At 36.4% G+C, this 22458-nt stretch overlaps 1 long non-coding RNA gene across 2 annotated transcripts in view; it reads right to left on the bottom strand.

The window, feature by feature from the left end:
- LOC126923860 (uncharacterized) overlaps window positions 1–11790 on the bottom strand; it is a 64542-nt gene extending 52752 nt beyond the window's left edge. For both annotated transcript variants that reach the window (XR_007713327.1, XR_007713326.1), the window contains exons 1-3: window positions 11415–11790; window positions 10667–10836; window positions 9018–9244 (exon numbers count right to left, since the gene is read on the bottom strand). This is a non-coding gene — a long non-coding RNA (uncharacterized LOC126923860). The remainder of the gene's footprint in view (window positions 1–9017; window positions 9245–10666; window positions 10837–11414) is intronic.
- Between the last annotated feature and the right edge of the window lie 10668 nt (window positions 11791–22458).

Below are 22458 nucleotides of genomic sequence, written 5' to 3'. Positions count from 1 at the left end.
TACACCGCAAGAATTTCATTGGCACACAAGTGTTCGCCTATGGGACTCGGATCGTAATTTCTGGATTATTAGCTCAACCCTGACGAGTCTATAGATTTTATGAATATCGAGGATTCAGAACTTTATGAATTCTAGGATATTTAGGATTTTAAGGACTCTACGAATGTTTACAGTTAAAATCAAAATCCATACACCTAGGATTATAAAGATCTCGTTTCTTTAGGTGCTTTAAAGAAATATACATTAAATAATTATTGAACAATTAGATTAAATCTTCAAAAATTGCTTATAAACGTTTACCTATTACGAGTACTAATTACATGAGAGGTAGCCGTATAATACAGCTTAAATGGCAGCAAAACTTCCATCACAGGGGTAATCCTTTCAGGTAAAACGCTTTTCAAATACATCATCCGATCTGAACTTCACCATTTCAGCATCTACAACAGGAAGCTATTATGGAAACCCTTGTAACGAGTCTACAAATAGGTTCCAAACAGAACGCCAGTCTATCTTGCTCTTTATTCTCATCCATTTCTTTTCTTCTGCCTCCTTCGTTCCTCCTTCTCTCAGTTTAATTACAACGCTACACCCTAATCGGTAAACGTCTAACACTTAAACGCCACACAAAAACGGTGTTTCGTTCATCAGCAACCGCGAATCCATCATTACACCCATCAGTCCATTACTTCGATCCCTTCATTTAATCCAATTAGCCGAAAGATGCTGCAGATATCCGATCCCCTAATTGTTTCCAGCGTCATAGATCAAGACGCTTTCACTGTGCTTTGCAACGGTGCCACCCTTGTAACCGGCGTGAACGATTTACGCGACACGGACAGAGAAGGAAGCTTCACAATGAAACGTGTGATTACCGATTTCAAGACCAGACTAACGTACGGTGGCTGTTTTCGAAGATCGCTCAGAATCGAGTAATCAACCGCGTGATTACCGGCATGAAGATGGAAGATAATACGCGAAGCGGGTAATTCCTATCCGGGAAAATCATCAGCCGACGAAGGCGTGCGTTCTGGGAGAAAAGCCTCGGTATGGGATTAATCATCATAGCGTCAAGTTTTATCCGTGAAATCACTGTGAAATGCTCGATGAAAAGATAGAGAGGTCATGTGCTTTACTATACTTGATCTACGCTACATCATCGGTCATCACTCTTTGGTCATCGGTCATCGCGTTACAATCATTGATAAGTTAACCTCGATGCGCGAAGAATCGATACTTAAACATAATTTAAACCTGTTACGAATTTCTATTTTTCAACGTTGCTCTGAATTTAGCTAACTTGTAATTTTCTAACGTTAACGAGGACCAAAGGTGGTGGATGCACGAGATTCGTTTAAAAAATTCTTACGCCTATGTTGGATAAATTGAAAACTGAAGGAAAGGATGCTAAGTACGTTGGGATATAAATTAATGGCAAAAAGAACATAAGTTAAGTCTGTACAGGTAGGTCGAAACGTCGTTCTTGTAAAGCGTATGCGCTCACTTTTTATACTTTCACTTTTTATACTTTTAGAACCTGGATCATGCGAAGCGACGTGGACCGGGCCTATTTCGGATAATGGGGAACTCGCCTAATACGGGAAATACGTGTAACAGATGCAGAAATCCAGAGAACGCGCATAAAAATATAGAGTACGCCTAAATTATAGAGCTTGTAAATATTCAACAGGCGAGATACAATCATCTAGATCGCAGATATTAGATTTCATTTCCTTAATTGTTCTTGGAAAAAATATGAATTTGCATGAACATTCTACCCTCTACCTTTTTATTAACGACATCCACAAGATGCAGGCACTTATGAGACATAAAATAACAATGGCTAGGAATTCCGCACGTGCCATTAACGTTTGCGATTCGCGCGTGATTCCTGCTGCCGCAGGCGCTTCGATCCTCCATGTATAAGCGTGGTTCCGCGCGGCGGGACGATTTTCTAGCGCGTTGGTTAGAACACACCGGAACCGGCTGGTTCTCGCGTATTCATCGCGCGTTATTGCTACGCGTATCGCATACTCGCGAGTATTTAAGCGAGCTACGTTCAAAGCGGAGAGGACGGTGGAAATTACTGTTCGCCTCGTAAATCGATGCAACGTGCAATTTACACCGCGAAACGGCGCTCCTTGCCGCCGTAAAGGCCCATTACGACGTTGCGCGAGCCCGGCTGATATTAAAGCCAACATCTGCTTCGGGGCGTGCATCGATACACGGCTCACCCTTTTAAAGAATATTCCGAGGATATTCTATATCATACTGCTCCTTTCTTCTGATTTTTCCTATACTCTTATCGCCTTAAGTGCCTCGTACGTTATATGCTCGGGTGTTTTAGCCGTTAGGTTAGTAGACTATAAATTATAAGCGATAGCGGGCAAGTTTGGTTTTGAAGAATCAGCGAAGTAGACAAACGAAGGATGCTGATCGGTCGACTTTAATTATAACGAGGTAATTTGAAAGGTAGGCTATCTGCTGCCGCCGGGTATCGATACTTGGAAAATCTTGGAATTTCTTATGACTTTTCACGCATTCTTATCGTATCTAGTACATTACACACGCTCAGGTGTTTAGTGATTAGGTGAGTGATATATTGCAAGGAGTTATATATATGTATATTTACATATGCATATATGATAAGCATTTATGAACATAATTAAAGAAGTGGAATCGAAATAGAAATCTATCCACTTTAAACCTTGTACATATTTTTATATTTTTAGATTTTTGGGATTTTAAATTTCTAAAAAGCGCGTAAACATCGTCTAATTACAAGCAAAGGTGGGCATTCTCGGTTTTGAAGAATTAGTTAAGCGTTTAATGATACTAGTTGATAATACCAGTTGGTGAATTTTAATTACGGCGTTTGAGAGAATTTAGGTTGATGTTAAAAGCAGCCATCTGGTTCAGGGCGTGCATCGATACCTGGGGAACCCTTTGAAAGTATATTCCAAGGCTACTCTACATCATACTCTTCCTTTTGACATACTTCTATCGCCCTAAGCGTCTAGTACATTATGTACTCAGGTGTTTAATGGCCAGATCAATGGACTATAAATTATAAGCAAAAGTGATCAAGTTTCGTTTTGAAAAATGTATAAAGTAGATAAATGGAGGATACTTGTCGCTGGGTTTTGATTATATCAGGGTGTTTGGGAGTTAAGATGACGCTTGAGCTTGTAAATGAAGATAATCAGGTCTGGTTTGAAAAAATAATCAGGAAAAGCTAAATGCATAAAGCAACGCGTCAAGATTTATCGAGTCCAAACTTTTAAACTCGATTTTCTCGAAAACCAGGCTGCAAATGGAGAAACCTGTATCCTTCTTTTGCAACTTGTTTTCATGTGACAAAATGATTCGATCAGTTTTAATGATTTCAGTATTTTACGTCTTAATGCATTCCACCACTTTTCTTACGTTGAAACAACTTCATAAAATATAATCAGATAAACAAGTTTTACCTCGTTCGAATTTCAAGTACATATATTAAACACATAGTTACAACACGTATAACATAGTGTATAATCCTAATTGGTTAGACCCGTTTTACAATGTACAAGATATTTTACGGTCTATATGCATAATATATATATGTATATATTTATATATATTTATATATATATATTTAAAAACCAATTAAATATTCAATTTTGCAATCCCGAAACTTATTACGAACAAACACTTGCAGTACCTGTAATGTGTACGTAATACTAATTGTAAATTGATCAAGTTCGTAAGTAATACGTGTAAGATACAACGTGTATTATAATCAGTAAGAAACGATTATTTTCCCATAATTCATTTTTTAAATCAGTTTGATATTCATTTTCACAACCATGCGCTTCTTCGCAAAATATAATATATATATATACTCAACCGAGAACATTTATAACAGACCTCCCTTACTAATCTCATCACTGGTAATGACGACCCTAAACCTACTACTGCCGCTATAAATAATTTATTTCCACGATCAGAAGCAAGACCATGGTACCGAGTTGCACTAATTACGTAGCAAGCAACGATCATAAGCAAAATGTTGCGAACGCCATCTGTGATAGCCGCTGTCCGGGCCCGTATTAATCACACAGACGATCGTAATTTCCACTAATTACGCTTACGATTATAACCGAAACGGGACGCGAAACTAATTACTCTCGCAACCGTAAGCAGAAATAAATGTACGTTTGCAGTGAAACCGCGCGGCGGCAATCTACGTTTGCTACGTTAATTATTCCTACGATCACGAGCGAAACGATTGAATTACACCGCACAGATGCCACTTCGAAAGATGGCGAATCTCATTTTCCTAGCAGCAGTATTTAAGTAATTCCATTTGAGACAAAACCAGATAACCTGTTACCATCGAGAACTTAAGCTCCTCGAGATACGTGTGATTCTATCGTCTCGCTTGGAATATATGAAGATCAGAGAAGGCTTCTCGAAGATACAAAGTATATTTGGTTATCTCATAGAAGCATTTAAAATTTCAGATTAATTAATGCGATCGTGAAATCAATTTACGTATTTAAGGTAGGAAATTTGATTAGAGCTAATTTATGGGGATTCGTATAAAAAACAGGATACAGAATGGACTTTCTTTTATTTCTAGAAAATACACGTAGTATATGTCTACGTTAACAAATATTTGAAAAACAATGAGCTCACACTTAGCTTAAGATTAGGTTAGATAATATAAAGAACAGAGTTGCGGAATTCATGTTTGAGATAGGTTAGGATTAAGTTCCATTTCTCAAAGATGTTACTTTAATCTTTGTATTTCACACGTTTGTGTTACAACCCGATAAAACTTGATTGTTAAAGAAAAAATATATATAATTGTCTACCTATATTAATTGTAAGGTTAACAAAAGGTTACAGAAGGTGGTACACTCGTCCAGTCTCACATCATTTTTCAGAAACTTTTCTACTTTCCTAAAACAGAGAATCTCTACTAAACAACTTCATTAAACTTTTCAAAGGCCAAAATACCATTACTTCGGAATTCTAAAAGGCGACTTTTGCGCAAAATTAATAACTCGAGGCGAAAAATCGGCCACTCTCCCCTCCCAACCTCTAAAAAGAATTTCCATGAATAATTCATGATGAGACTCGATAATGGCACTTGTCGCGTAAAGATATGGAGAGATAATTAAGCAGACGTTAAACGAGAGTGTCAGTGGCAAATACCCAATGATTAATCGTAAATTACTGAAGTGATGGTTATTGATGATCGTGAGGGTGCCGCTTACGGTCTATTTTTCACATAATCGACGATATCGTTCCGTTCGAAAGAGATTCGATCTCGCGAAAGAGTATCGATCGAAAGTAAATTAGGGTTAGATAGCGTCGATACGATGATCACGATTCCAGGAGTCGATGAAATCGTTTCGAGATGAGAGATGATCAGAGCTTAGAGAGAGGCTCGCGCGCTCGTTTTGAGATTGTCGGTTCTGTGAGATGGCAATCTTCGAGTTTCCAAAGGGTAAATGATGATTTCATACGCGATATTCTCGGGTACTTATAGGTTAGGTATGCAGGATTTAGAGATAAAGATGTTCCGGGATTGAGTTGGCACTTTTGAATCCATAATGTGAAAGTAATTCTGTAAGATTATGAAAATGATAGCTAGTTATGGAACAAGGTTGTCGATAGTTATTTTTGCGTTATAAAGTTTCTCCGTGTTGGGAAAGATAAGGAAGATATTTATGTACGTTCTCAATAAATAGAATACCCTGTATCTCTGTGGAATATGTTTATGGATGCCCACGATAAATGAAATATCCTGTATCTATGTGGAATAATTTTTTCCAGGATAAAGTGTAGAATAATCAAGATAAAGAATAACAAAAATAGTCATAAATGTCCATGATAAATGGAATATCCTATACATATATCTCTGTACAATAATTCTATCCAAGATAAAACGTACAATAATCAAAACATCATTTTCTTCAAGAGCTATCATCCAAAATTTATATCGTTAGAAATGAAAAAAATACTTTTTTAACCATCATAAATGCAACACGCTATACACGGACCTAACCAAAGATGTGCTCAACCTTCCATTCGGAATCTACAACTTTTTCCTCCAGAACTTCTCCGAGATTACTAAGGCGACATTTTTGTAGCCTCAATAAATGAAACATCCTGTATGTTCCCTAACCTAAAAAGCGAACATTCATTCGCTTAGAAACTTCAACCTTCTCTTCAACGATACTTTCATAACAAAAGAAATGTTTCTGTAACCATACTAAATGAAACACCCTATATTCCTAACGTATACAGTAAACATGTATTTCATTCGCAATGAAACATACTTATATCATCATTCACGCTGCATCTATTTCCATTTACTAATAAACTGAAACAACCAGATTATCCTCATACCTTACCACAGAAGTTCTAATATCGTCTAGTTATTATCATGTTTCACAATATCGTACTTCAACTACAACATGCTTAACAATACACACGTCCCATTATGAAACAGGCGTTAATTCGCATTCACTATTCCAAACGAGTTTCTGAAAGCTGACACATTCATCTTCGCCTCGCACTATTCTATAAACACTTTATAAAGGTAAATTATCTCGCATATTCTAGTGTTTTGTGGAAAATTCGCGGATCGTCTTCAACAGTGATTGTTCAAATCACGGTGATTTGCGATTCACGCGTAAACGTCGAGAGAACGCGTGACAAAAATTCAGGCCGCGTGCGGCCGCTCGTAAATTTCCGGGACGAGCTGGGATAATATATAGAATGGGACGAGAATTTATCGCGGACCATGCTGGACAAGGATTCTGCGTCAACGGAAAGCGTTGTTTCCCGAAATAATATGCTCGAAGCCAAGCTCTGTTGCAATTATGTTACACATGTTGCAGCAAAGGATTTCTTAATAAAGGAAGAGTGACGATTGATGATTTTGGCAGACGTGGAAATTTTGGAAACTTGCACATGGAGGAAGATAATTGACTTTTATTATCTTCACGTGCCGTTTCTAAATTCTTTCTATATAGCTTAATTAATTTATGTTGCATTTTACTCTTAATAATAATTTTTTATATAATCTATTTAATTTCTTCTGAAGAAATGAAAAATTTGTGAATGAAGAATGAATGACAATTGGAAATTTTGATTGATACGTGAAATTTTGGAAATTACAATTTTCTATCTAAAATTCTTAGGTTTCCAATGCATATTACATTATAAATAATAATCGATAATTTTAATAATCAAAGTTTGACATAATCTTCTTTAAAGCTTAGGTAAATATGTAAAAACAAGATTTCTAATTGAATATAATAATTATAAAGAGTATATCTGTATATTTATAACATAAACTTTCTCCGTTCTCTATTATTTTTGAAGAAATATTATCAGTACTGTCCATAAAAACACCCAACTTAAATCATGCAACAAACACTTCTACCGTGAAAGGAAACGATGATAATCACGTAAGCAATATTTCTTCGACCGAGAAATTGAATTTCGATGGGATATAAATTTTCCAGACAGCACCTTTTTAACAGGTTAATCATTTCTCGCCGTTGAATGGAGCCATGAAACCGCGAGAAACGTGCGAGAAATCAAAAGGATCAAAAGTCTTGGAAGGTGTCCATACGAGAATTAAGATTGCACAGGCATCGTGTAAGTTTCGTACAAGGAGCAAAAAAATATGGATACCTAAATGTCATCGTAAATCTGCGGTAGCTGACGCGGCCCTGCCCACCAAGCGTGCCTGCAAAATATACACTGACGATAATTTACTCGACGCGGATCCGTTTCCATGTAACTCTTCCGACGAAAACGTGTAATAGCCCCTCGTTTCAAATCCGTGGAAATAGTTGCAAATTATCATAGACAATACACGATGTCTTTACGAGCACCAAAAGTTTGTTATGAGGACGTTAACTCTTTTGGTCACTATTGTATGTATGTCTTTTATAGGTTAGGTTATAAATTAAATTATGTAAATACTAATCTTGTTTATAAATGACATTAAAAAGTAAATGTCCATATGAATATTATTTATGTAAAAGTGATATATGTATTTTAAAACAAATCTGCTTTTTGCTGGTATTCTAGTTTCAATAGATTCTTGAAGTTTGGTTTTATTAATACAAGCAAAAGACTTGTGATCAAAGAAATTATATGTAGGTACTGATCTATACAATTACCAAGAAAGAGAATAGAATGAATCCCATCTGAAACTCTCTGTATGATATCTAACAAACTCTTCAAAAAATTTCAAACATTGGTTTCAAAATAGAATCTTACAAAATTACTAAACTGAAGCTTGCTATGTAAAATAACCTACAGAATCACCAAATACAAGATAAATCTCAAAATAGAGATATGAAGTTCTTTGTATAATCTTCATTAGAAAACCTTTATTAGATTCTAAAGAAGATTGCAATGTAAATCCTTATAAAATTATTACATTACATTTTACCATAAACTAACCTATAGAATTACCAAAAACAAAATATGTAAATCTCATGTGAAACTCTCTATGGAATCACCAACATTCTCTTTATTAGATTCTAAAAAAGATTTTAATATAAAATCTTATAGAACAAATAAACTGAACTTCTCTCTTAAAATATCTCTCTTATAAATGAGTTCTATATAAAACATTATACCAAATCTCCAAACCAAAATTATTTTAATATACAACCTTATAGAACAAATAAACTGAACTTCTCTCTTAAAATGTCTCTCTTATAAATGAGTTCTATATAAGACATTGTACCAAATCTCTAAACCAAAATCTGCTATATAGAAATGCAAAAAAAAAAAAAATATATAATCTAACCTTATATAAAATTTTCTATACTACCTGTAACAATTAAACTTTGTCAGATACCTTAAATATATTTTCCAACAAAATACTTATGTAAGTACCTATTCTCTTAAAGAATCCTCCTGTCAATGTAACATCCTATACCAGGATTTTTATCCTCAAAGAAATACTAAAAGAAATGAAGAAGAAACGTCATATATACCTTGGGTTTCATTCGTAAACACATCTATGCAGCCAGTGAGTTTTGCTCGGTGAAGTTGAGTCAAAGGGATACGCACGCTTCCTGTTCGATTCCACGGATCGCAATAAATGATTATTACTTCATCCCCGTGCGCCTGTCCAGAATTTGAATTGTTTCCGAGTGCGTCGTGTGTGGTGGCGGCAAATCGACGCCATTAAAATTGCACGAACGAAGCACATAGGCAACCACTGAAACAAGCCGCGGCTGTGAGAACAATTTCTGTCGAAGTTCGATAGCCCACAGCGTTTATCTTTGTCTGCGTATCGCGAATCCTTTGATTGAATCTCGCCCGGCACTTTTATATTTTTACGAGTCGGAGTCGGAAGATAGATACAATCGAAAAGTCGGCTTCTACCAGCTACACAAGAGAAGCTACGCTTGAATGTTTTTCTGATTTATTGCGAGCGATTACAGCGCCCTCATCAAGTTCTGTTCACCATAATGGAAGATTCTATACATTGTTGTGTTATTGTATTTATACACTAATAACACCGAAATCATAGTATCGATAGACTTCGTTTTAATTGTATTGGAAAACGTGTAAAACTGATATTTATTAATTAATTATATCTCCAGTATTTATATATACGTATTTGCCATATTTTTCTTATTTCATTTGTTATGTCTACTTTTTGTAAACAATAAAAGATATTTGAATATTAAAAAGATATTACTGAATAATACTACCTTAGGACATTGCTAAACTAGAGAGACTGATGTATAAAATATATCGTGTTGTTACGCATCTTCTATGTGTGGAATGTAATGTAATTACGTATACATAGAGGAACACTAAATATTAAGATTGAGGTTATGTGGTGCTTTAATTAGAATTTAATTTATGGGCTATCCTCATGCATCTTTAATTCATTTTTTATTTATTCCAATCTAATGATTCTAATTTAATTTGTGTTTGTTTGATTTAACCCAATTTTTTGTAGATATTGGTAGGAATTTCTGTTTTATAAATTTTTTTTCATTGAGGTGGATTGTAAAGTAATTACATCTGAACTTATAAAAAACGAAATTGGCGATACACAGAGATAAGACAAATGCAACACCATATCACAAAGATTTCCAGAGTCATAGAATATGAAAAAGATATTTTAAACATTAATATCGTATTTTATAGTTTATCCTATTGGCAAGACTACAATTTTTCAGACAAACCAGTTATTAAAGCAAATGCTCGCATGATCATTAAAACAGGTTTGCGCAAAAAATTCTTCTAACCAAACGTAACCTAAGTTCTTCCGTTCATCAAAGAATCTAAGGCTTTAATCATAGTCATGGATATCAATTTTCTCCGATACAATTCCTTAACTACTCTCTAACCGCTTATCAGTTCCATTGAACAAACAATCATTCATTTTCGTTAACATCAACCGCGCTTTAAAAGCAATTATAATCGATCGACACGATATTTCAACCGAACGACTCGTGAAACGATACTAACGAGCGCAAGGACAGATCATGTTAAAATAGTCAGAGATATCCCCGTTGTATTTGCATTTAATCGCGGGTATTTCGTTTATCATTAACAATCTTGTCCTCTCGAGACCAGTGTACGATATTAATTGTACAGTAAGACGTATATTAATAACGGTTACCGGTTATGTGCACAAAGATAGCACTAGCCATGTAATTAGCGACAGTTTGATGGTAATGCACCTGACCAAGAGATATCGTAAAGATGAGGAATCTGTTCTTCCCCGACGGCGATCCATTCAGATACTTGCTGGTTATAATTTACCTTAGTCTACACGTATTATTGTTTCCGCTGTAACAGAAGAAGCCCATGTAAATCAGCCTTTATTAATCATTTCAGTGTTACACGGTAATATAGAATATATGGAAATGTAAAGTAAAATCAAATAATAAAATTATTGCTGTTGAAGTGCATTATATTTATATGAATACACGTAATTTACTAACCGAATTAATGACCCTTCACTATTCTCTGTTTTATGATTATGATGGAAAATTTGATTTTGATTATAATTTTATGATATAAAATATGTATAATAGAATTAATAGCTTGTAGTATTAGGTGGTTTAGATCTTCATGAAATTAAGTTTAGTCATTGCTTCGACCATTCCAATTTTTCATAACCTCTCCGGTAAAATTAGAAATTTTTTATATATTAAGCAAAATCACGTTTTCAAGCTTCCACTTATTGAACTAAACTAAGACTTTGACTACTTTCATAACTCTGAATTATGTTCAACTATCTAATATCGCAAATATTAATCAAGAAATAAAATCCTCGAGCTTGATAAACTCTATGTGTAGTATCAAACGCAGCGTGCCTTAAAATATTCATTAAAGTAAATATCCGTTTATTTCTTCATACATACCGCTTTTTCCTAACCTGTTACGTCAATCACGAACATCGGAAAACAACTCAAAGAAACGCTCTATTTCAAACACTCACTGCAACCAAAATTTCAAACCAGAAGTCACACGATGCGTCGCAAACGAATTCTAGCCTCTTAGCCATGCATATCCCGCGAGAACAAAATAAAAAGCGCGAAAAGAAAGTTAAGTGAACAAAGTCGAACACAAGGTTGGCGTAAGCACATGTGGTGGCTTGCGTGGCGGACACCTCAAGATCGAATAAGCCCGGCTCGTTAATTACAAGTTTAATTAGTTACGCCGCGGTCGCGGTGTAACGAGCGGTTTGTATGGCAATAGAGCCGGGCGTCGCAAAAACCTTCTTGAATTTGCATAAAAGCGTACCTACGACGTAGCACGCGGACGGCTGCAATTATGGGCGAATTTATTAGGGAAGTGGATGGTTGGCGCGCCGGCGCGAGCGCGCGCGCAACGTCGCGCTTAATGGCGCGCGTTTTCTAAATATAGGACGCGAACGAAGGCGAACGAGGACGACAGGAAGAGGTGTACGACGAACGTGTCGTAGGAAGGCTTCCTGCGATTCACTCGGGCCGGAATCAGGCGTTATTCGTATGACTGGACATGTGTCTGCCCTTCCATTGTGATCGACCACCACTAACACTGGTTGCTACTGTTGCCCGTGAGAAACAACCCGGCGGCTTAATTAAAGGATTTACTTTCGCCACGAGCCACGCGTTCGCATCTTCGCTACGTGCTGTGGATCGTGAAACGTCGAATCGATCGTGGGGTCCCGGTTGTCGCATATCGGTGCATAGAGGAAATCGATGGTTTGGGTGAGGTGAAGCGCGCGGAAAGCAATGCTGAGCTAAATTTAACTTCTAGTGAAAACAATTCCGTACCGATGTATCGAAATAAATATTTTTAAGGTTAGTACAGCGTAACTTTGGTTTCACGTGGATGTCAGGCTTTAGGCGTTTCAATTAGTGGGCCGAAAATTGGTAGAATTGTAGAATGCTTGGTAGCTGATGTTTAGTATTTTGTATTTTATTTGTACTTTATAATATATAGGCAGAATACCCGATACGTAGTGAACAGTGTGACTTAATGAAGTTTGTAAATACTATTGATGATAAGTGGATGGTAAAATTAGGTAGTTGAATATTTTGTTGATATTTTTCATTAGCGAATAAGTATATAGCAATGATAAGTACTTTCTGGAAGATCTCAGTGAACAGATATTTTTAATTTTTAAATATTTCAGAAATTAATAAATTGATGTCGAAATATGAATTTTGATAAGGAACTCCCTTCGAGTCGTTACGAGCCGCAGCGCAATCCGTTGATTTATAGACTCTGCTAATTAACAGAAGCAGGAAATCACGAGAAAATTACCTGAGATTCTGTCAAATGTAATGAGAACAATATAAATGGTGCCATTAATACGATTTTCTACATAAATGTTAATTATTACACTAATCACTCGAATCACGTGAGGTACTCGTATCTGGAGCAACTGTGTGTGCGAAGTCGCACATCCTCTGTTGCTATTCCAGAAGGAAACAATTCTCCGCGATGACTTGATGCTTTCTTAAAAATTGGTCAAAAGGAGAAACGGTATATTAATTCATTCCGAAGATGTTTGGTTGTTCTAATCGTGATTCGACTCATGGAGTTTAATTACAACGTCAGATCACTTTAAGAATATAATTGTATCCCTGATAAAATTAGAAAAAAAGAAGCAAAATCTTATTTTACCTTCGATAGAATTAAAAGAACATAGTTAGTTTAAAGGAATTAGTTCAAAAATTTATTTGAAAGAAAGAATTGGAAGAAAGATGAAATGTTTGGTTTTGGCAATGGTCGCTGTCACGTTTGGGACACGTTTTGAAATCTCCAATCGAGCCTAAACGCTCACGTGCAAAGAAGAGAGTCCTCGTGTACGCGAGGAATAATTAATTAAGCGACGGTCGTTTCGGCAATCGAAAACAAAGATGGACGTTTGTATCCGTCGACTGGTAAGAACGTCTCGTGCATCTTAATTGCCACCTTCCTGTATCGAAACATTAACTAAAAACGTCGTAACTATATCACGTGCCTTCTCGAGCTCGTAACTTTAATCCCATGTAATTTCCTTGTAGTTATGATTATGCTTATGACTGTTTTATAATTCTCTTTTTACATTTTCCCCATCGTATCACGTTTTTAATCATTGTTTGCTTAATCGTTGATCTTATCTGCTAACTGTAACGTTGTAAAAGACGTTAATGATTATGACTGGGAAGAATAGCAATTTTGTTTAAAGTTTGCTTTGCTTCTTAATGAGGTAGAACAGAAAACAGGTAATAAGCGTCCCATTGACGAAACTAATTTCAAACGAGTCAGGAAAAAATGAAAATTCCTCTTGCTAAATCAATATTCATAAGGATAAATTTCTTCGGGTAAGGGACCAACCAAAAAAATAAGAGAAGAAACATGTTGGGAGAGACATGTTGAGAAGCATTTGCAAAATGAATCGACGAATTGAATTCATCCATAGATGGGTAAAATACACCTGATGAAATGTTCCATAAAAAGAATGCGTAAATAAATTGCATCAAGAGAAGTAGCCTTAAGAACCAATAATCTCAATAAAGTTAAAAGAAGCAAATATACTTAAAGTAAATATTATAATAAACATAACTATGTTGATTAGAAATTAACTAAACAACAAACGAGTAAAATTTCCCTTCTTCATAGTACTTAATTCTTCAAACGAAAATACTAAAGAAGTAGTCATCGTTTATGATAGACAATCGAAAGGACAAAATATCACATACAAAGATAATAATTTTATAAATAAACAATAAATCACATATTCTGATAGAAACCACGATATTGATCTATTAATCAGAATGCGAAAAAACGTAGCGTCTCTTTCGGTCGTAGTCTCAATTTCTTTAAACAACTATACCGAAGAATGCAACATTCACAATCAAAGAAATATCCTCACTCAAAAAAAGAAAAAAAAAAATAGAAAAGCTAAATGACAGCAAGCTCTTATCGTTTGAATAATATAACGGATAATTATGAAAAGTATCACGCGTCGACGACGTCCACGAAATCGTCTCGCGAAAGCAGCAACGTCGCTGGCAGATTGGTGTAACGAAAATGGCCGCGCATCCGGCGCTGACTGATTCCGAATTCCGCGCGACCAACGACCACCGTTGACATCTTGATTTTCGAGTGGCCCTCCGCTCCGACCCCTTCCACGAACCGATGAATCCTGATTTCCAATTCGAAGGGGTTGACTCGGTCGACGTGATGATCCTTCCGATCTCGTCCTCGTCTTCTTCTTCGTCGTCTTCGTCGTCGTCGCCGTCGTCGAGAGAGATCGTCATGAGATCGTTCTTCCATCCACGAGCCTGAGAGGAATGCTCAAGGACGAATTATATTTAGCCAACGAGGAGACACACTTCCAAGGATGCGATTTATATTGACGCATCGTATATAATTTTGCATACTGCCCGTGACCATTCGACTCGATTCCGATCTGCGCTCTCACAATAAAGCTTCGGGAATAATTCATTGCAGTTACGTTCGTTGGGTCATTTTTAATCCGATTGTGTTTCTTATGTCGTTAAGAAATTCTATAATTGTCAGTTAGCGGCCAATAAAATCTTGAATTTGAATACTTAAGTTTATCGAGGCTATTGGTTAGGGCTTGGTGCATATCATTAAAATGCTCTTCTAAGATATTTATTTAATTTTTCTTCGTGTTCGTTGATGATAGTGTTCATCGCGAATGAGACGCAAAATGTAAAGGAAATCTATTAGATAGAAAAAAATTGAATTTATGGTCACCAGTGTTCTAATGATAATAGTTGAGCGTTAAATTTGAAGAGAGTATGGAAAAATCGTTATTAAGATGCGCGCTACCATACAAATTGTAGCTTAATAATTTAACGATACGAAGGCTATGGAAATTTGCATCTTTAATTATTATAATTGAAACTCTTGAGGTCTGTAATTTTTCTGACAATTTTAAAATCCAATCTTTTGCAATAAATTGTAATTTGAGGGTGTCACGTGTTCTGCTTCGTATAAATCTTGTTTCTCAATTAAAATTAAGGTCCTTCAGTTGAAGAAAGTTTTTACTCTGGCAAATTTTATTCTGTCCTCGAGCTCTGGAGTCAAGGACAACTTGAATCACGCCAGATTTAGGATTTATTCGAGCGTTTTCGGCATCGAAGGGGCTGCGCCTTGAAAGAGCATGGTGGGTCGTTATACGTCGTAAATCTTGGCTCACCCACGTGAAATCCTACGGGAAGGTCCCTCGAATATAGGGAGAAGAAACACGGAAATAGAATCGCGAATAATTACGGTCGACCATGTCGATTTTTTATCCACTGTCAAAAGTGTCAGGGAGTGGCATCGTGTCCTTGAACTCGCTCTCTTTTAGATATAATTCACGAAATAGAAATATTTAAAAAGTTGTGATTTTCTAATGAATTAACGACCACGAATTTATATAATAATAAGAATCGTCTATTTAGAAATTTTATTTTTACTTTTAAACATTTATTTATCACATTTTATATTACATTCTATTAAATTTCTCCTTCTGATTATAATTTATATCAATAATTACATTAACACGTATATAATAATTTCTCAGTTAATTATCTCTGTTAATACGTGCAATCGTTCACGCTTGGAAACCACTGTTCTCAATGCCATTTTCTAATTACAATTTACTACTCCAGTTTCAAATGGAAGATTACCATTGAAGATGCAACGTAGCCCCTTTCATTGCCACTTTCTAATTGCGATTTATTATATAACTCGAATTAACATGACGCAAAACTATCCAACCTCATCGGTTTACACGACAGACGCGCTAACTGCCTCGTGTTCGTTGCTACACTTCCGCTTGAAAGTAACACGCTCGATGGCGCACTCTTTATTAGTCATGCATTGCTGGAGACTTTTCTTTTTTTGAAGCAATAGATCTTCCAAGGATAAAATTGGTCTCGGTATGCAAAAAGATAAAAAGTTGAGGTTTCCAAGAATGCACGATGTGACTATGAAAAGGATCTAAATTTAGACATTTGGCAAAATTGATATCAAATTAATTCATCTAATTCAACATTCCTGATCCAACCGATCATTCAGTATAATTTCTCTATAATTGACGTCTCAATAACCTCGACTAACAGAACCTATCGACCTCTGTGACAATTCTATGTAATCACGAAAGTGTTATTTCACGAACGTCCAATTGGAAAATCCCTGCGTCTCTCGCTTACAAAACATTCCCTCGCCGTATCTACCTGCTGTATCTCTGGCTGAAAATTTCTCCGAGAAGGTTCACGACACTTGTTCAGCGAATCAACGCACCAGTGGTAAACATTCTCACGACATTCCTGTCCTGTTTCAATTTTTCCCCGGAACATGATCACGACAGGTTGGATTTTCCCGTGAATAAAAGCGTGCAACAGGGTAACACGACGTCGAACAGGCCGCTATTTCAACTGATTTACGGCTTCGCCACCACTCTATAATCATTGTGTGTTGGTTATAGTCGCTGTCAATGAGGTGCTCACCTTAACTCGTCGTTCGATTTTATCGCCGCGGCGTAAAACCTAACCGATCGCCGCGCACCGACTGGGCAGAGCAATTACGCGGCTTGCGCGGCGCTAGGAGTCGCTTTGGAGGAATTCGAGACGTCGAATGTCGATGCAATTTGCGAGCCTGTTGCGCGCGATAAATTCGACGCGCACACTAGATTCTATCGAGGAGATTGTTTAAGAAGCTACGACCGCGGCTGATTTACAGCTTGGGCCTCGGTCGCGTCTGCTTACACAAAGTTTCAAAACTGAGGGTCGATATTTAAGCGCCGATATAAAAATCCCATAGTCGACGATCGTATCCGCGCTGAAACCACTCGTTCCTGCTCCACGATCACTGTTATTTAGCTGACAGCGATAACGTAGCTGACAATTACTTCGCAGACGACGTAATAAAATACTTGCGTAAACAGCGTGCACGAACAGGTGCGAAAGAAGGTGTAAAATCGAAAATAACGAAGGGCACTCAGCGCAGTGTTCTCTTTCTCCAGCGAGTGCGCGAGACAATATCGCGCGCCAACCACACGCACACGTTACAAATAATACAAAAATTGGAACACTCAATTGAATATATAAATTGAACATGCAACTTGAACACGTCGGAAACGACTAACCTGCGATAAATTATTACACGGTATTACAAATCTTTCAACTTATAATTTAGCATTTAAATATCAGCATTCGTTATCCTATGATAATTTATTCCTAACATGTACAAAGACCGATAATTAAGCTACGGTTTAGTCTAGAGAATTCTCATGTTTTTAACTATTTTTCTTAACTGTTTCCCTGTGGTATTAATACGAGAGTCGAGAATGTGATATTAAGTTTAACTAAAAAACGAACTGTATACCAATAATTAATTATAATGGTAGGTTGAGTTCTTAAGACTGGACAGATACTACAAACTGTGCTATTATATCACATGCCTTTATATATTTAGTTCTAAATGTATAAATGTACAAATTGTTGTTACTATTTTCTAATAAAAATTTGTTATATAAAGAAAAGAAAATTAATCGCTCAATCACGAAAGTTAGGCAGAGCTGGATACGAATAATACTTGGATGGATAAGAGCTCTAGGGAACTCCAAGTATCGTTGGCATACAGTCGCTAATGACGATAATGACCATGGTAGGCGACTTTAAGTATAACAAAGAGAACGTCTCAAGTATACATTAAGGGGTCGCGTCTAACGCATTAGGAAATGGAAAATACGGGTTCTCAGTACACAAATTAATTACACGTTTCAATATTCCGGTACAAGAATTTTGAATTCGTAATTGGTGGAATTTGAACTCTACGAATGAATTTTTAACGAATTTTTCATTTGTTCTAACGTGGTTTGTGTAACGTGTTAGTCGAGGTTATTGAAACGTTAATTATAGAGAAATTATACTGAATGATCGGTTGAGAGGAATGTTGAATTAGATGAATTAATTTGATAGCAATTTTGCCAAATATCCAAATTTAAATCTTTTTCATAATTGATGAAATTTGAATTCTACGAATGAATTTTTAATATCTGTTTCATTTGTTTCAACGTAGGATTTAGATACTAAATTGCTTTACTTTCTGCATTTACGAAACTGAGATTAGTTTTCCACCAACCTAATAACAAGAAGTTAGGTTTGCTGTAAATTCTTTCGGTTTTATACAGTTTATTTATAGGTGTAGGTTTCTATATATAGCTCCTATTTACAGGTTTCTTTATATGCACGGTAGGTTCGTTTATAGACCATGTTTCAGAATTATATCTCCATTGGATAATCATTAGAGGAAGATCAAAGGAACGATGATTTTACTTGTCGAATAAATATCAAGTTTCGCTGGTCTTATTTGTTAGCGATTTAGAAAGAGCGTTAACATGTTTATCGCGTATTATTAAGCGTATAGTTCGCGTGTATTTGATTTAACGCACGCAGCACGCTAATAAGTTTCTTATCGGGTAATGAAAGATGATGGGATTGCGTCATTTAAATTTAAACGAAACAGCAGCTCTGTTGAAATCCGAGAGATCACCACTGTGATAATGTAGGAAATTTGCGTTCAAATATCATACTTTATACCGCTATTACTATTATTAAGTCAAATATATAATCAAAAATAAAGTCAACCGATCACAATTCGATTTGCATCCACTTCTCGAATACATCTCGCAGATTAAACGCGTAATTCATTGGTCGGTTCGAGCCAATTAAATTGCAAATCGTACATGATATACTAGCGACCATTTTAAACAACTTTTCGAAGATAAAGACGAAACGTGAACACGAGGTTTATAGAGCAACGAGTCGGTTTCTGTCCCGATGGGACAGGTTTTTTCCCTACGTTCGCCGGTCACAAGGAACATCTGCCTTCCGCGCAAATAATGGAAACTTATGAAAGCCACGTCCTTCGTAGCCGTCGCGAAACTGAAGTAGGGGACCCTCTTCTTCGCGAGGACAGGTCGTTTTTGCTCTTAGAAAATGTCACGCGATCCGGTCGCTCTTCCATCTTCTTAACCAGTGGCCTATGGCGACTTTAGAAAAAGATTGAAAGGTGTCCCGGTGTTGAGAATTGCTTTTTTACTTGCCTCAGATGTTTGGAGACGCGACGGTTTTGTTTTACCAGTGGGGTTTGTTCTATTTCTGTGTAAGGGGTTTTATATTCTACGCTCGTTCTTCGCGAATTCTTTACGCTGTTATAGAAGATATCTCGGTTTTATTTCGTTTCCTTCGTTATTGCTCGTTATTGCTATTTTAATGGCTAAACACTTTTATCTTGTCGATAGAGAATCATATTCCCTTTGTGATAAAAAAGAATATGTATTTTACACGAATAAGACAAAATTACAATCCTGACAGTCCCCTCCCTTTGAGTCTTCAAAGATGACATCGAACCAATCGTAGATGATAACGTTTGATGTTAAGATTAATAATAATACGAATTATACAAACATATTAGGTCGTCCGGAAAGTTTCTTTCGTTTTATAAGGAAATAATTACATATGATCCATTTTGTTTGTATAAAGATGCATCGTTGTAAAAGACGTGTCTGTGAGAGAAAGACACTATTCGCACAACCTAATAGATACTCTGTTAATTGCAATTAGTAGCCACGATTATTCATAATAATACGAATTATAAGAATGTAACACATTATAATCCAGTAACTATATTGCGAATGAAACAGTGGTAGCCACAATTAGCTCAGAAGCAGTTGGAGCAGCAAAACCCATGACCTATGCTCTACTGAGAACTTGCGTGTCCCGTCAAACTCCACCAACCATAACCTCGCCCCAACGTCCTCGAACGATAGGCGGAAGAACTATAGATGCGAAGAACGTAAGAACATTCGTATCGCACTAACCGATCAAGGTCTGCACAGTTCAGCGATACATTGTCTTTCCTACGATCGAATTTAATTTGCGACTTGTAAGTATACAGGGTGAGTCGATAAGAAGTGCTCTATAGAAAATAACTCGTTACCTATTGGAAATATGCTGAACGAGTTACGTCGCATTTCAAGGCACTCGTCGAACGAATTCAATTTAATTTTTTTTCTTTTTTACATTTGACAGACAAGGTTTTTCTTAAATGGTACATTTTTTACAATACCAATCGATTCATATTCTTTACAAAAAGGGTCAATATTCTTGTTAGAAAATATTAGGGTGTCTTTCTTTTACAGACACGATGCATCTTTATACAAACATGAAACCTAATAAGTCAAACGTTGTGATCTTTATTTTGATAGAACAAAATGGATCATACGTAATTCGATAAAATAATATGAAACGGAAAATGTTGTACGTTCATTGTTTCCTTATGAAACGAAAGAAACTTTTCGGACGACCTAATAGATGTATGTACATGTGTATTGTACGAGGAATGAAAGAGAGGAAGACAAAAGGAAAACGCCACGAGAAGAGGGCATCGCGTATGTGTTGAACGAATGAATGTGCGATAAAACAAATTCGTTCGTTAATATTTCAAGTTACCATGTTATATGTAAAATAGTTATTCTGTTCTAATAAATTTTCTATTTAATAAAACGTTATATAATATTACTTTAACAATTCTGAACAACATTTCCCTATACGTGTTACCATCAGTTTCCGAGACATTCGCGAAGGTTTCTGTTTCGACAATACGATTTTGGTACTCGAACAGTACCATTTTCACAGTTGAAGCGTTATTATTCAATTTCAATTTTTATTGACCGGTTTATGTTTCTTTCTTATGCGGAATGACAATGATCGTCGAAAATGAGCTAAGTTCTGGTTATATAGAAACACAGACACCTGTCGTCTATGTCACCAGAACGAAACGTAATTAGTAGCGTAAATCTTTGCGAATATCTCGAAGACTAAAGGCAAGCGACACGATGGCAACGTGTAGAGGGAAAAGTTGTTCAGATTATTAACCTTGACAACGTATTTCAAGGTGGTTGAAATCGGTGAGGTCGGCCACTTTGTAGACAAGCAATTTACCTGCCTTTGTTTTATACCAATTTACTCAATTTGCCAACTAACATTCCGTGTGTTCAAAAAATTTGAAGCTCGCTAGCTTGGTGTGCTTCTTAATCGTAATATTACCCAGATATTTATTCGCATAATTATCTCTACTAACACATCGAACAGGCGAACAAATTTGAAACTCGTTATTCCGACGAGTGTTTCATAATTCTACTACGGTGGAACGCCCCTTTGTGCAAACACCCCATTAACCGAATGCCCCATTATCCGAACGTTCTATCATCCAAACACGATATTTCCCAGTAGCGGATGCTTTTCCGTTTCAAATATTTACATATTTTATTAGCGTTCGTGTACGATGTATTCTTTCCTTAATTCGACCGGCTAAATTCTGATTATGAGAATATAACATGGAACTAATGGCGTTCTACCTGTCGGGAAACAGAATACCACGTGGTTGAAAAAAAGTCGAAAGCGGTGGAAGCGCAGCGGATTTAGCAAAAGTACGCGACGTCGGAAAAGTCAGAGCCGCGGCCATTGTAAATGAAAAAAACGATATTGAAAATTAGCTGAAGGACGTGGATCGCTCTGATGCTGGCTACAGCGGCAAAAACCTTAGACACACCGATGTAATGAAACGGTTTCGTTGCGATAAAGTCGATAATAATGACGATTTTATAGAAATGGCGACAGCAAACGGAAGTGCTAATGGCTTCTCATGGCGAGGCGTTCGTGGTATTAGGAAAAACAGCTTCGATGATTCCAGGTACAAAAAGAACGTAACCGTGTGCAGCCACCTATGTTGAAAAAATTACGCGACTTAGCAACCGAAAAGATATGTGGCATCCGTAAATATCTCGAGAATCCCCGTTCGAATAGATGAAATTTCATATGAGAAAAGTGATCGTTCCATTATACGAAAATTCCAGATTATATTATCTAAGCACAATTATTTGCACATTACGTTAATAAATATCTG

Source organism: Bombus affinis, chromosome 14 (assembly GCF_024516045.1).
Source record: "Bombus affinis isolate iyBomAffi1 chromosome 14, iyBomAffi1.2, whole genome shotgun sequence".
Lineage (NCBI taxonomy): Eukaryota > Metazoa > Arthropoda > Insecta > Hymenoptera > Apidae > Bombus > Bombus affinis.
Note: the sequence above shows the minus strand (reverse complement) of the source record. Positions and strands in the feature narration are given on the sequence as shown.